Below are 12115 nucleotides of genomic sequence, written 5' to 3'. Positions count from 1 at the left end.
TGCTTAGAAGGAGAGATGGCCAGACATGCAATTTAATACCTACTGATGGGCTATGGCCAATGGTTTAGTTGGATGGTCAGGGATTTGAAAAGAATATAATTGGAAAAGTATGACGTGGAAATCTTGGGAAGAAGAATGTGGATGGACCTCTCTGAATGTATATTTTTCTAATGAAGATATTTGTGTCCTATGCTTACCAAAGGGTAGCTTTAGCAGAGGAGGACTTCAGTAATCAAGCAGACAGGATAATCCATTCTGTGGATACAAGTCAGCCTCTTTCCCCAGCCACCTCTTCTCCCAAGGGGCTCATGAACAAGCTAGTCATAATGACAGACACAGAGTTTATGCATGGGTTCAGCAACATAAGCTTCTACTCATGAAGGCCTACCTGGCTACTGCCATTGCTGCATGCCCAATCTGGTGTTTCACACAGCATTATTTCTGATTTTAAAAACTCACTTCACGGCCAAATATGTGTGGCAGTGGGTCCATGCTTGTGGAATCCACTGATGTTACCGTGTTTCTCATCATCCTGTAGTAGCTGGTTTGACAGAACAGTCGGATGACCTTTTGAAGACTCCATTATAATGCCAACTAGGTGGCAATACCTTGCAAGGCTAGACAAGGTTCTCCAGATGACTATTTATACTCTGAATCACTGTCCAATATATGGTGTTATTTCTCTGATAACCAGAATTCAAAGATCCAGGAGTCAAGGGATAGAAACGGGAGTAGCACCATTCACTCTTGCCCCTAGTGACCCATTAGCAAAAATTTGCTTCCTCTTCCCACAATCTTATGCTGTGCTGGCCTAGAGGTCTTAGTTCCAGAGGGAGAAGTGCTTCCACTAGAAGGCACAACAATTATTTCATTGAACTAGGAGTTAAGACTGTCACTTCGCCATTTTGGATTCCTTATGCCTCTGAGTCAACAGGCAAAAAATGGAATTACTGCACTGGCTGAGGTGATTGATTCTGACTACCAAGGAAAAATTGAATGTTTACTTTACAATGGAAGTGAGGAAGATTATGTCTGGAATACAGAAAACTCCTTAGGGCATCGCTTAGTATTACGACGCCCTGTGATTAAGGCCGGTGGGAAGCCACAAGGCAGGACTACTAGTGTCCTAGATCCTTTAAAAATGAAGGCTATGGTCACTCCACCAGGTAAAGAAAACACGATCAGCGGAGGTGCTTGCTGAAGGTAAAGGGAATAGAGGCTGGGTAGTGGAAGAAGGTAAGCTATAAATATCAGTTATAACTATGTGATGAGTTACCAAAAAGAAGGTTGCAATTGTCGTGTTCCTTCCTCCTTATTTTGTTAAGAATGTGTGTGTGAAATATCTTTATTTTATTATTTTATTTTTATTTTTTGAGATGGAGTCTCTCTCTTGTCGCCCAGGCTGGAGTGCAGTGGCATGACCTTGGCTCAATTCAAACTCCACCTCCTAGGTTCAAGTGATTCTCCTGCCTCAGCCTCCCAAGTAGCTAGAATTACAGGCGCCCCCCACCCCACAACCTTGTCTGGCTAAGTTTTGTATTTTCAGGTTTCACCCTGTTGGCCAGGCTGGTCTTAAACCCCTGATCTCAGGTGATCCACCCACCTTGACCTCCCAAAGTGGTGGGATCACAGGCGTAAGCCACCACACCCAGTCGAAATATAATTTTCTTTCCTCTCTTATCTCTCTATTGTGTAGCATGGATATATTGATTCATCATAGTATTTATGTATTACTAATTTTACATAAGAATATGAAATTTATAGGATATCATAGAGAAAACATCACTCATGGGCTTGACCTCGTTTGGGGAAGTGGTTAACACATTTCCAGCTGTACACAGGTTAGCTGTATCATGTTAGGCAGAATTACGACCTCATTATTGTTCTTTAAGATTAAGTATGGTTTGAGGATGTGCATATGACTGCCTAGTTGACAAATTAATCATGATTAATTTTAGATCTCAATTTAACTAGGCTATAGGGTGTGTAGTTATTTGTTGAAACACTATTTCTGGGTGTACCTGTGAGAGTGTCTGCAGATGGTATTAGCACTGGTGGACTTAGTAAAGCAGATTGCTCTCCCCAGTGTGAGCAGGCCTCATTCAATCCATTGATGGCTTAACTAAAGTAAAAGACTGAGTAAGAAAGAATTCTTTTCTCTGCCTGTCTTCAAGTTGGAACATAAGTCTTCTATCACTTTTGGACACAGATTGAGACTGGAACTATTATTCTTCCTGGTTCTCAGCCATCGGACCTGGGCTGGAGCTGTGCCTCCAGGTTTCCTACTGCAGATGGTGAATTTCTCAATCTCTATAATTGCCCATAATGTGAGAGAAAGAGAGATCAGCTCTGTGTCTCTGGAGAACCCAGACTAAGACAGCTGGGATAGCTCACATAGAAGTAGAAGAATACCCTGTTAACTCTCAGCCATGACTCACATTTTGGACCTTCATCTGAGCCATGGCCAGCGTCACAAGGACTTTGACTTTCAAGAGATGTGTGACTTATACACTAAGGGCTGCTTTTTGTTGTTGTTGCATAATAGATGTCTTGGTTTGCTGTATCAGTAGCATATTATTGTTGAATTATTAGAGCCCCTTATTTATTCTGGACTGACATAGAAATATGGGATTTGTAAATATTTTCTTGTAGTCTCTTGGTTATCTTTTCAAATCCTTTGTGGTGTTCATTGAAGTGCACGAGTTTTGAATTTTTATGAAGTCTCATCTTTCTCATTTTTTTTGTTGCCTCTGCTTTAGTGTTTCATCTACAAAAGAAGTGCCAAACTCAAGGTCACGAAGACTTAATCCCACATGTTATTCTAAGTGTTGTGTAGTTTTAGTTCTTATATTTAAGTCTGTGCTTCACTTTGTGTTTATTTTTGTATACAGAGTGAGGCCAAAGTTCAACTCCATTTTTACATGTGAATATGCAGTTATTCTAGCACTATTTGTTGAAAAGACTATTCTTTTCCCCACTGAAATGTGTTAGCATTCTCGTCAAAAATCAATTGACCATAAACATGAATATTTATTTCTGAACTCTCAATTCTATTCTGTAGATCTTTATTTCTATCCTCATATCAATACCACAGGGTATGATAATTATAGAGTTGTGGTCCATTTAGAAATCAAAAATATGAATCTTCCAACTGAATCTTTTTTAAGATTGTTATTGCTCTTCTGTATTCTTTGCATTTCCACATAAATTTTAAGATCAGTTTGTCAATTTCTACAAAAAAGAAAGACTTTGGGATAACGTTGAATCTTTTGGTCAACTTGGGGAGTATTTCCATGTTAACAGTATCAAATTTTACATCCAGACTGGGTGCAGTGGCTCGTTCCTGCAATCCTAGCACTTTGGGAGGCCAGGCAAAAGAACTGCTGGAGCTCAGGAGTACGAGACCAGCCTGAGCCACATAGTGAGACCCTGTCTCAAAAAGAAGAAAAGAAAAAAAACAAAGAAAAGAAAATAAAAAGAGAGAGAAACTTTACAGCGATAAATATAGAATATCGTTCTGTTTATTTTGACATTTAATTCAATGATGTTTTGTAATTTTGAGTGTACAACTCTTAAAACTTGTGTTCAATTTATTTCTAAATGTACATTGTTTTAATGCTATTTTAGATAGAATTATTTTCTTAATTTCATGTTTATATTGTTTACTTCTAATATTTAGAATACAACTGATTTCTGCCTATTGATCGTGTATCCTGTAACCTTGCTGGATTTGTTTATTATTGTTGTTTTTCTGAGTTTCTAATAATTTTCTACATACAACATTATGTAACTTGTGAATAGAGATAGTTTTTTCTTTCCAATCTAAATATTGCTTATTTATTTTCTTTTCCAATTACCCTGGCTAGACCTTCCAGTAAAATAATAAATATAAGTGGTGAGAGCAGACATCCTTATCCTGTTCTAGAAAGTGTTCCTTGTCTCACCATTGATATGATATTAGTTATAGGTTTTATGTATATTCCTTCACCAGGCTAAGGAAATTCCCTTTCATTTTCAATTTGTTGAGGTTTGTTGTTGCTGTTGTTACTATGAAAGGGTAAAGGAGATTGTCAAATTATTTTACTGTATCTATTAAAATAATCTTGCATACAATGTATTATGTTGATTAATGCTGTTATGTTAAACTAGTCCTGAATTTCTGAAATAAATTCCACTTGCTCGTGTTGTATAATCCTTTTTGCATATTGCCAATACATATATCTAAATATATTTTATATGCAATTTGCTAGTATTTTGTTGAAATTTTTACATTTGTATTCAGAAGAAACATTGGTCTATAGTTTCTTTTCTTTTGATGCCTTTCTTCAGTTTTGGTATCAAAGTAATACTGGCTCATAGAATAGGTTAGAAATCATTTTCGCTTTTTGCCTTTTGGGAAAAGTTTGTGAAAACGTGAAAAAAGTTTGTGAAGAATTGTTATTTTATGCTTTAAAATTCAGTAGAATCCACTAATGAATTACCTGCACCTGGGTGTTTGTTTGTTTTGCAGCAGGTTTTTCTTATTAATTCAATCTCTTTGCTTATTCTACATATTCAGATTTTTTTCTTGAGTCAGAGTTGGGAGTTGGTGTCACCTAGGAATGTGTCCATTTCATCCAAGTAATCTATGTTGTTCCCACACAATTGCTTATTGTATTTTTTCTAAATACTGTTTTCCTTGCATCTTCTAAATTTTTGTGTACTTTTGTTTTCATTTATCTCAAAGTATTTTCTAATTTCTCTTATGGTATTTGTTTTGATCCATTAGTTGACATATAATTTAATTCCATTGTTTTCAAAGAACATTTCCTGTACCATTTTAATTCTTTCAATATTTACTGAGATTTGTTTAATGGTGTTACATATTGCCCATCCTGGAGAATGTTCCACGTGCATTTAAGAAGAATGTGGATTCTTTTGTTTTCAAGTGGAATGTCCTATAGAAGTGTGTTAGGTCTAGTTTGTTTGTCCTGTTTTTCAAGTTCTCTACTTCTATATTTATTTTATGCCTAGTTGTTCCATTTGTTATTAAATGTTGGTTATTGAAGACTCCATTTTTATTGCTGTTTTTCCCTTTAAATCTTTTAGTTTTTGCTTCATGTAATTCGGACGGAGATCAGTTGTTTAGAGTCATACATGGTGATAATCTGTATGTCTTTTTGATATATTGGCCCTTTCATTCTTTTATTATTTTCTCCTAGTAACAATTCTTTATTATGAGTTTATTATGTCTGTCACTAATTTTTCTGCTTCAACTCCCTTTTAGTTACTGTTAGAATAGTGTTTTAGTCTGTTTGTGCTGCTATAACAAATTATCTGAGACCGGATAATTTACAAACTACAGAAATGTGTTTTCTCACAGTTCTGGAGGCTGAGAAGTACAAGATAAAGTTGCTAGCATGTAGTGTCTGGTGAGGGTCCTCTTGCTGTGTCATCATGCAGCAGAAGATGGAAGAAGAAGAGGGCCAAATGCTGGGTGCAGCTTCTTTTATAAGGATTTTAATCTCATCCACCAGGGAGAAGCCCTTATGGCCTAATCACTTCTTAAGGGCTTACCTCTTAATATCATCATATTACCCATTGAGTTTCAGATGGGACACAAAATATAGCATCATTTTCTATTTGTTTACATTCAGTGTATTTGTGTTTTTGAATCTAAAGTCTTTCTCTTATAGTCAGCAGCTAATTGAATCTTTTTAAATCTATGATGACATAGATTTAAATCCCCTTGACTGTGGATTTTAGTGCAGTAAAGTATGTACCCAGAAGGTAGGATATACAACTGCATGTTGTCATTTGTTTTCTACCTGGCATTTTTGTTGTTGCTCTTTCTCCGTTTTTTTTTTCTTCTTCTTCTTTTATGGCTAATATTTATATTTGTTGCTAGTCGACAATTTAATTCCATTGTTTCTTTTACTATATTGTTTGTGTTATTATGTTGTTGTTGTTGTTTACCTGGAGACTAAACTAAGATCTTATCCTAAAGCAATCTAGTTTAAATTTAAAATAATTTCATTTCAACTGTATTTAAATATAGCTCTGTTTCCTCACTCCTCCTTTGTGCTTTAATTGTCATACAAATTATATTTTTATACATTATTATTCCATGAACATATTGTTATAATTACTGTTTTATAAAGCTGTTTTTACTCTTCAGAATTATTTGGGAGTAAAAAATTATTACAAAGAAAAATATATTACTACTGTTTTTTACATTTATCTATGTAGCTATCTTTCTTGGTGTCTTTTACTCGTTCATATAAATTCAAGTTACTCTCTAGGGTTCTTTTACTTTAGCTTGAAAGATTATCTTTACCATTTGTTGTAGGACAGTTCTGCTACTTATGAATTCTCAGCTTTACTTTTTCTGTAATAACTTGACTTTTTCTGCTTTAGAATAGATTTTGCTGGACATAAAACTCCTGTTTGACAGTTTTTTCTTTGAGCACTGTGAAGATGTCCTCCCACTGTCATCTGGCTTCTCTAGTTTCTACTAAGAAATCAGCTGTTCATCTTTTGAAGATACCTTATACACAACTAAATTGCCTCATTTGTTTCTGCTTTTAAGATTTTCTCTTGGTATTTGGCTTCTGACAAGAAATTTGTTTGGTAAATCTGCTGTAACAAAATATCACTGGGTGGCTTGAATAATGGAAATTTGGTTTCTCACAGTTGTAGTAGCCAGAAGTTCAAGATTAAGGTGCTGGCAGGTTGGATTTCACATGAGACTTCTCTCCTTAGCTTGAAGACATTGCCAGTTCACCATATTTTCACATGGCCTTTTCTCTGTGGACGTACATTCCTATGTCTCTCCTGAATCCTATATAGTTCTTCTTATAAGAATACTGGTTGGATTGGGTTATGGCATACCCAAATGGCCTGATTTTAACCTAATTATCTCCTTTAAGGGCCCTATCTTTAAATACAATCACATTCTGAGGTCTTGGGGGTTAGGATTTTAACAGATAATTTTGGAGGGGAAACGATTTAGTCCATAAGAAAATTTTACTATTTTTTTTTTAGTTGTGGATCTGATTGAGTTTACACTATTAATACTTGGAGTAGCTTAGCTTTTTGGATGTGTAGTTCTCATTAAATTTGGGCAGTTTTCACTCATGACTTCCTTAAATATTCTTTCTGTTAATACTTGATGTCATCTGTCTTTTATTTTTCATTTTAGCACTCTGCTGTGTGTGTAATGATATTGAATCATTGTTTTAATCTGTAATTCCCTGAAGAGTAATACAGTTTATCATCTTGTTCTGCTCATTTTCTATTTAGTTGCCTTCTTTTAAGATGCACTTTCTAGAATTTTGACTATTTTTATGAGTTCGCCTTTCATCTGCTTACTGATTTGTAGAAATATTTTATATATTCTAGATGTGAGCCATTTCTGAGCCCAAGTGGACCTAAACGTGGCTGTAAAGAGAAAATGTTTATATTTAATATCCTCAGTCCTCTGTTTTCTTCATTAATGTCTAATGATTCCCTTGTAGAAAGAAAAATGAAATGAGCTCAATCCCTCCACATTCCTTTCATTTGTCCCATTATTACAAAGTGATATCCTTACTCCTCATTAGTACTTCTGAGGTAATTGGAAAGCTTTTATATTTTCCATACATCTTCCTGCCACATATTTTGTTTTGTTTTGTATTTCCTAAGGTGTTATGGATGTGGGTATGTATTTATATATATACATATACATATACATATATATATATATATATACACACACACATACACACACACACACATAAAAATATACATATAACTCTGACACTTTTATCACCATCATTGAGCTTTAGTTCTAAAATTAAATATAAATTAAATAAATTCCACTGTCTTCTTTATACTCTCTGTCTGTTTGATTTAAATTCTGGGCTTTTCTATTCTTTACCTTTGACATTTTTCATAGATTTTATATTGTCTTAATTTTGTATTTTTTCTATTAAACTATGGTTTACATATTCTAAGGCAAAATTTTATTGTATGCCTTTATTATCTGTTAGGATATAATTCAGTTATTATTTTTTATATTTATTCACCATTTGTCTCCTATTATCACCTACTATCATTGTATGGAGTTCATCCACCTCATGGTGGCTTATAGAAAGTGAGGTGGTGTTTTGTACCTTTAGATGGAATTTCCAGCATAGATCAGAGGTATGATTTTCCTAGCTTGACACAGAATTCTCTCTGCTGCTACTATCAAAGTTGTCTCTCTGTGGGGTCACCTCTGAAGCTCTGAGATCTTAGTCCCAAGGAATTTTTAACCCTGAATCATAACCTTCCTTTTTACTTACTTTATAATTTATATCTGGCTACACATTCTATGTCTATTTTTCTTACCAAGGAGCTTTGAATTCTTAGAAAGCATTTTTGAAGTTTCTGGGAGTTAGGATAGTCTTTAAGAAAACTCACTATAAATTAAAGTTCATGCAGATTGTTCTTAGATCAGTACCTACTCAGAGTAGGCTCCTCTCCTTTCTGTGGAGAAATTAGATAGTAATTTCTTTTTTGCAGCAGCAGCAGCAGCAAAAAAAAACACCATTATCTTATTTCCACACAGTTGTGTATTCTCCATGAAGCCTGCCTGACTTCTGCCATTGCAGATGGTTTACCACCGCTTACAATATTCTGTCTCTATAAACTCACTTATTATGGACATTTCATGTAAATGAAATTATACATTACGTGGCCACTGTGGCTGGCTTTTTAAAGTTAGCATAACATTTTCAAAGTTAATCTGTGTTGTAGCATGAATCAGTACTCCATTGTTTGATGACTGAATAATATTCCATTATATGGATATATCACATTTTGTTTGTCTTTCATCGGTTGACAGACATTTGAGCTATTTTTATTTTGGCTATAATATATAATGCTACCATGTACGAGTTTTTATCTGAACATATTTTTTTCAGTATAAACCTAAAGAAAAGAGTTAAAGATAACTATATAATAGCTATACTATAACTAAGTATAGCTATCCTAGCAGTAATTAAGTGCAATTTAATTATGAGGTTTTTTTAAATAACTAACAACAGAAGTAGAAAGTATTTATTTGGGGAATGCCAGGCCACTGAAACATTACTTGCTGAATGCAGATATGGACACATCAAAGTGCACGGATTATTATCTGTGCAGCAGTTAATATTCCTCTTATAAATTTAGGCTTGTCATCATTTTGTTATTTCTTTTTTTAAATATATATTTTATTGCATTTTAGGTTTTGGGGTACATGTGAAGAACATGCAGGATTGTTGCATAGGTACATACATGGCAATGTGGTTTGCTGCCTTTCTCCCCATCATTTATATCTGGCATTTCTCCCCATGTTATCGCTTCCCAACTCCCCACCCACCACTGACCCTCCCCTAGTTTCCCCCAACAGACCTCAGTGTGTGATACTCCCCTCCCTGTGTCCATGTGTTCTCATTGTTCAGCACCCGCCTATGAATGAGAACATGCGGTGTTTGATTTTCTGTTGTGTCAGTTTGCTGAGAATGATGGTTTCCAGCTTCATCCATGTCCCTACAAAGGACATGAACTCATAGTTTTTTATGGCTGCATACTATTCCATGGTATATATGTGCCACATTTTCCCTGTCCAGGCTATCATTGATGGGCATTTGGGTTGGTTTCAAGTCTTTGCTATTATAAACAGTGCTGCAATGAACATTTGTGTGCATGTGTCCTTATAATAGAACTATTTATAATCCTTTGGATATATACCCAGTAATGGGATTGCTGGGTCAAATGGAATTTCTATTTCTACGTCATTGAGGAATCACCACACTGTCCTCCACAATGGTTGAACTAATTTACACTCCCACCAACAGTGTAAAAGTGTTCCTATTTCTCCACATCCTCTCCAGCATCTGTTGTCTCCATAAGTTTTAATGGTCACCTTTCTAACTGGCATGAGATGGTATCTCAATGTAGTTTTGATTTGCATTTCTGTAACGGCCAGTAATGATGAGCATTTTTCCATATGTTTGTTGGCCTCATATATGTCTTCTTTTGAAAAATGTCTGTTCATATCCTTCACCCACTTTTGAATAGGTTGGTTTGTTTGTTTCTTATAAATCTGTTTTAATTCTTTGTAGATTCTGAATATTAGTCCTTTGTGAGATGGGTAAATTGCAAAAATTTTTTCCCACTCTGTTGGTTGCTTGTTCACTCTAATGATTGTTTTGCTGTGCAGAAACTCTGGAGTTTAATTGGGTCCCATTTGTCTATTTTGGCTTTTGTTGCCAATGCTTTTGGTGTTTTAGTCATGAAGTCCCTGCCTATGCCTATGTCCTGAATGGTATTGCCTAGGTTTTCTTCTAGGGCTTTTATGGTGTTAGGTCTTATGTTTAAGTCTTTAATCTATCTGGAGTTAATTTTAGTGTAAGGTGACAGGAAGGGGTCCAGTTTCTGCTTTCTGCACATGGCTAGCCGGTTTCCCCAACACCATTTATTAAACAGGGAGTCTTTTCCTCATTGCTTGTTTTCGTGAGGTTTGTCAAAGATCAGATTGTTGTAGATGTGTGGTGTTGCCTCCGAGGCCTCTGTTCTGTTCCATTCGTCTATATCTCTGTTTTGGTACCAGTACCATGCTGTTTTGATTACTGTAGCCTTGTAGTATAGTTTGAAGTCAGGTAGTGTGATGGCTCCAGCTTTGTTCTTTTTGCTTAGAGTTGACTTGGCTATTTTTCATTTCTCTAATGACTAATAAAGTTGAGAATATTTTCATGTGTTCATTGGTCATGTGTATAATTATCAGTTTTTAAAAATCTAATTCAGATTAGTTCCATCTTAATTTCAGTAGTATACAAAACTTTGCTCCTATATAGCTCCTTTCTCTCTGTATGCTGTTATTGTCACAAATTACATTTTATATATTGTGTGCCCATCAACAAAAATCAATTATTAGTACTTTATGTCATTGTCTTTCAATTGATCTGATTTAAAAATGTATCAATACTGTCTTTTATATCTATGGAGTTATCTTTACTGGGCATCTTTATTTCTTAATGTGAATTTAAGATACTCTCTTGTGTCTTTTATTTGAGCCTGAAAGACTCCCTGTAGTATTTCTTATAAAGAAGGCCTCCATTACACTTTTAATTCCAGAATCTACATTGCATGATCTCTATCTCTTTATTGATATTCCTGGGTTATACTTTCTTTTTCTTTGCATGTCTTATATATTTTGTTGCTGTTGAATACTGGACATTTTCATGCAGCAATTCTAGAAATGAGATCTCTCCCTCTCCACAGGGTTTGTTGTGATGTTGCATATTGCAGTTGTAGTGGTTGGTTGGTTGGTTTGGTGATTTTTCCAAACTAATTTTTTTAAATCTGTATTTTTTTTAATAAAGTGTAGCCACTGAAACCTTTACTCAGTTAGCTTAGTGGTCAGCTAATGATTAGATAGAGGTCTCTTTAAATGCATGAAACCAACAAATCACCAATTTTCTGCCCAGGGGTTCCGTATTTATATTTAACACTCAGCAAAGCAGTTTACAACTCCACCTTAGCCTTCACGTCCTGCCCATGCAGAGTCTTGAAGTCAGCTAGAATCATGAGTCTAGGCCATTCTCAGGTCCTTCCTGAGCTTGAATACAGCCCTATCCATTTCTGAGCTAATAGAGTCTCCGACCTAATAGAGTCTCAGAAGTATGTCACATGTCAGCGCTTTTCTGTGCCCCTGCCCATCTTTCAGCTTTTTCATTTTAGGATTTTCAGTTAGTCTATGCTTTCCTCAACTCTCATTCATCACCTCTGGCAACCACCAACTTAAAACACTTACCTGTGATTTGCTTTAACAAAAGTGTGCAGCGAGAGATTGCTGTTTATACTGAGTGAGCTCTGAGTCACCTTTGTAAATTAGGTCTTTGTGAAAACCATCAGACAGGTGCCATAATAAGAATTCTTTAGGGATGTGATTTTGAGGAAGTTACAACTCAATACTGCTCCTTCAGGTCTTGTGAAGTTTTCACAGCAATGTGGGCTGTTATTTGTCAAAGGTAGCTCTGAGATAGAGAGCAAGAGATGTAACTAGGGAAAGTTAGATGCCACAAAGCTTGCTTGCTGTTCTTATCAAGATTTAGCTGTTTTTCTTAAT

Source organism: Saimiri boliviensis, chromosome 5 (assembly GCF_048565385.1).
Source record: "Saimiri boliviensis isolate mSaiBol1 chromosome 5, mSaiBol1.pri, whole genome shotgun sequence".
NCBI lineage: Eukaryota > Metazoa > Chordata > Mammalia > Primates > Cebidae > Saimiri > Saimiri boliviensis.
The sequence above is the reverse complement of the archived record's forward strand: the minus strand, read 5'-3'. Positions refer to the sequence as shown.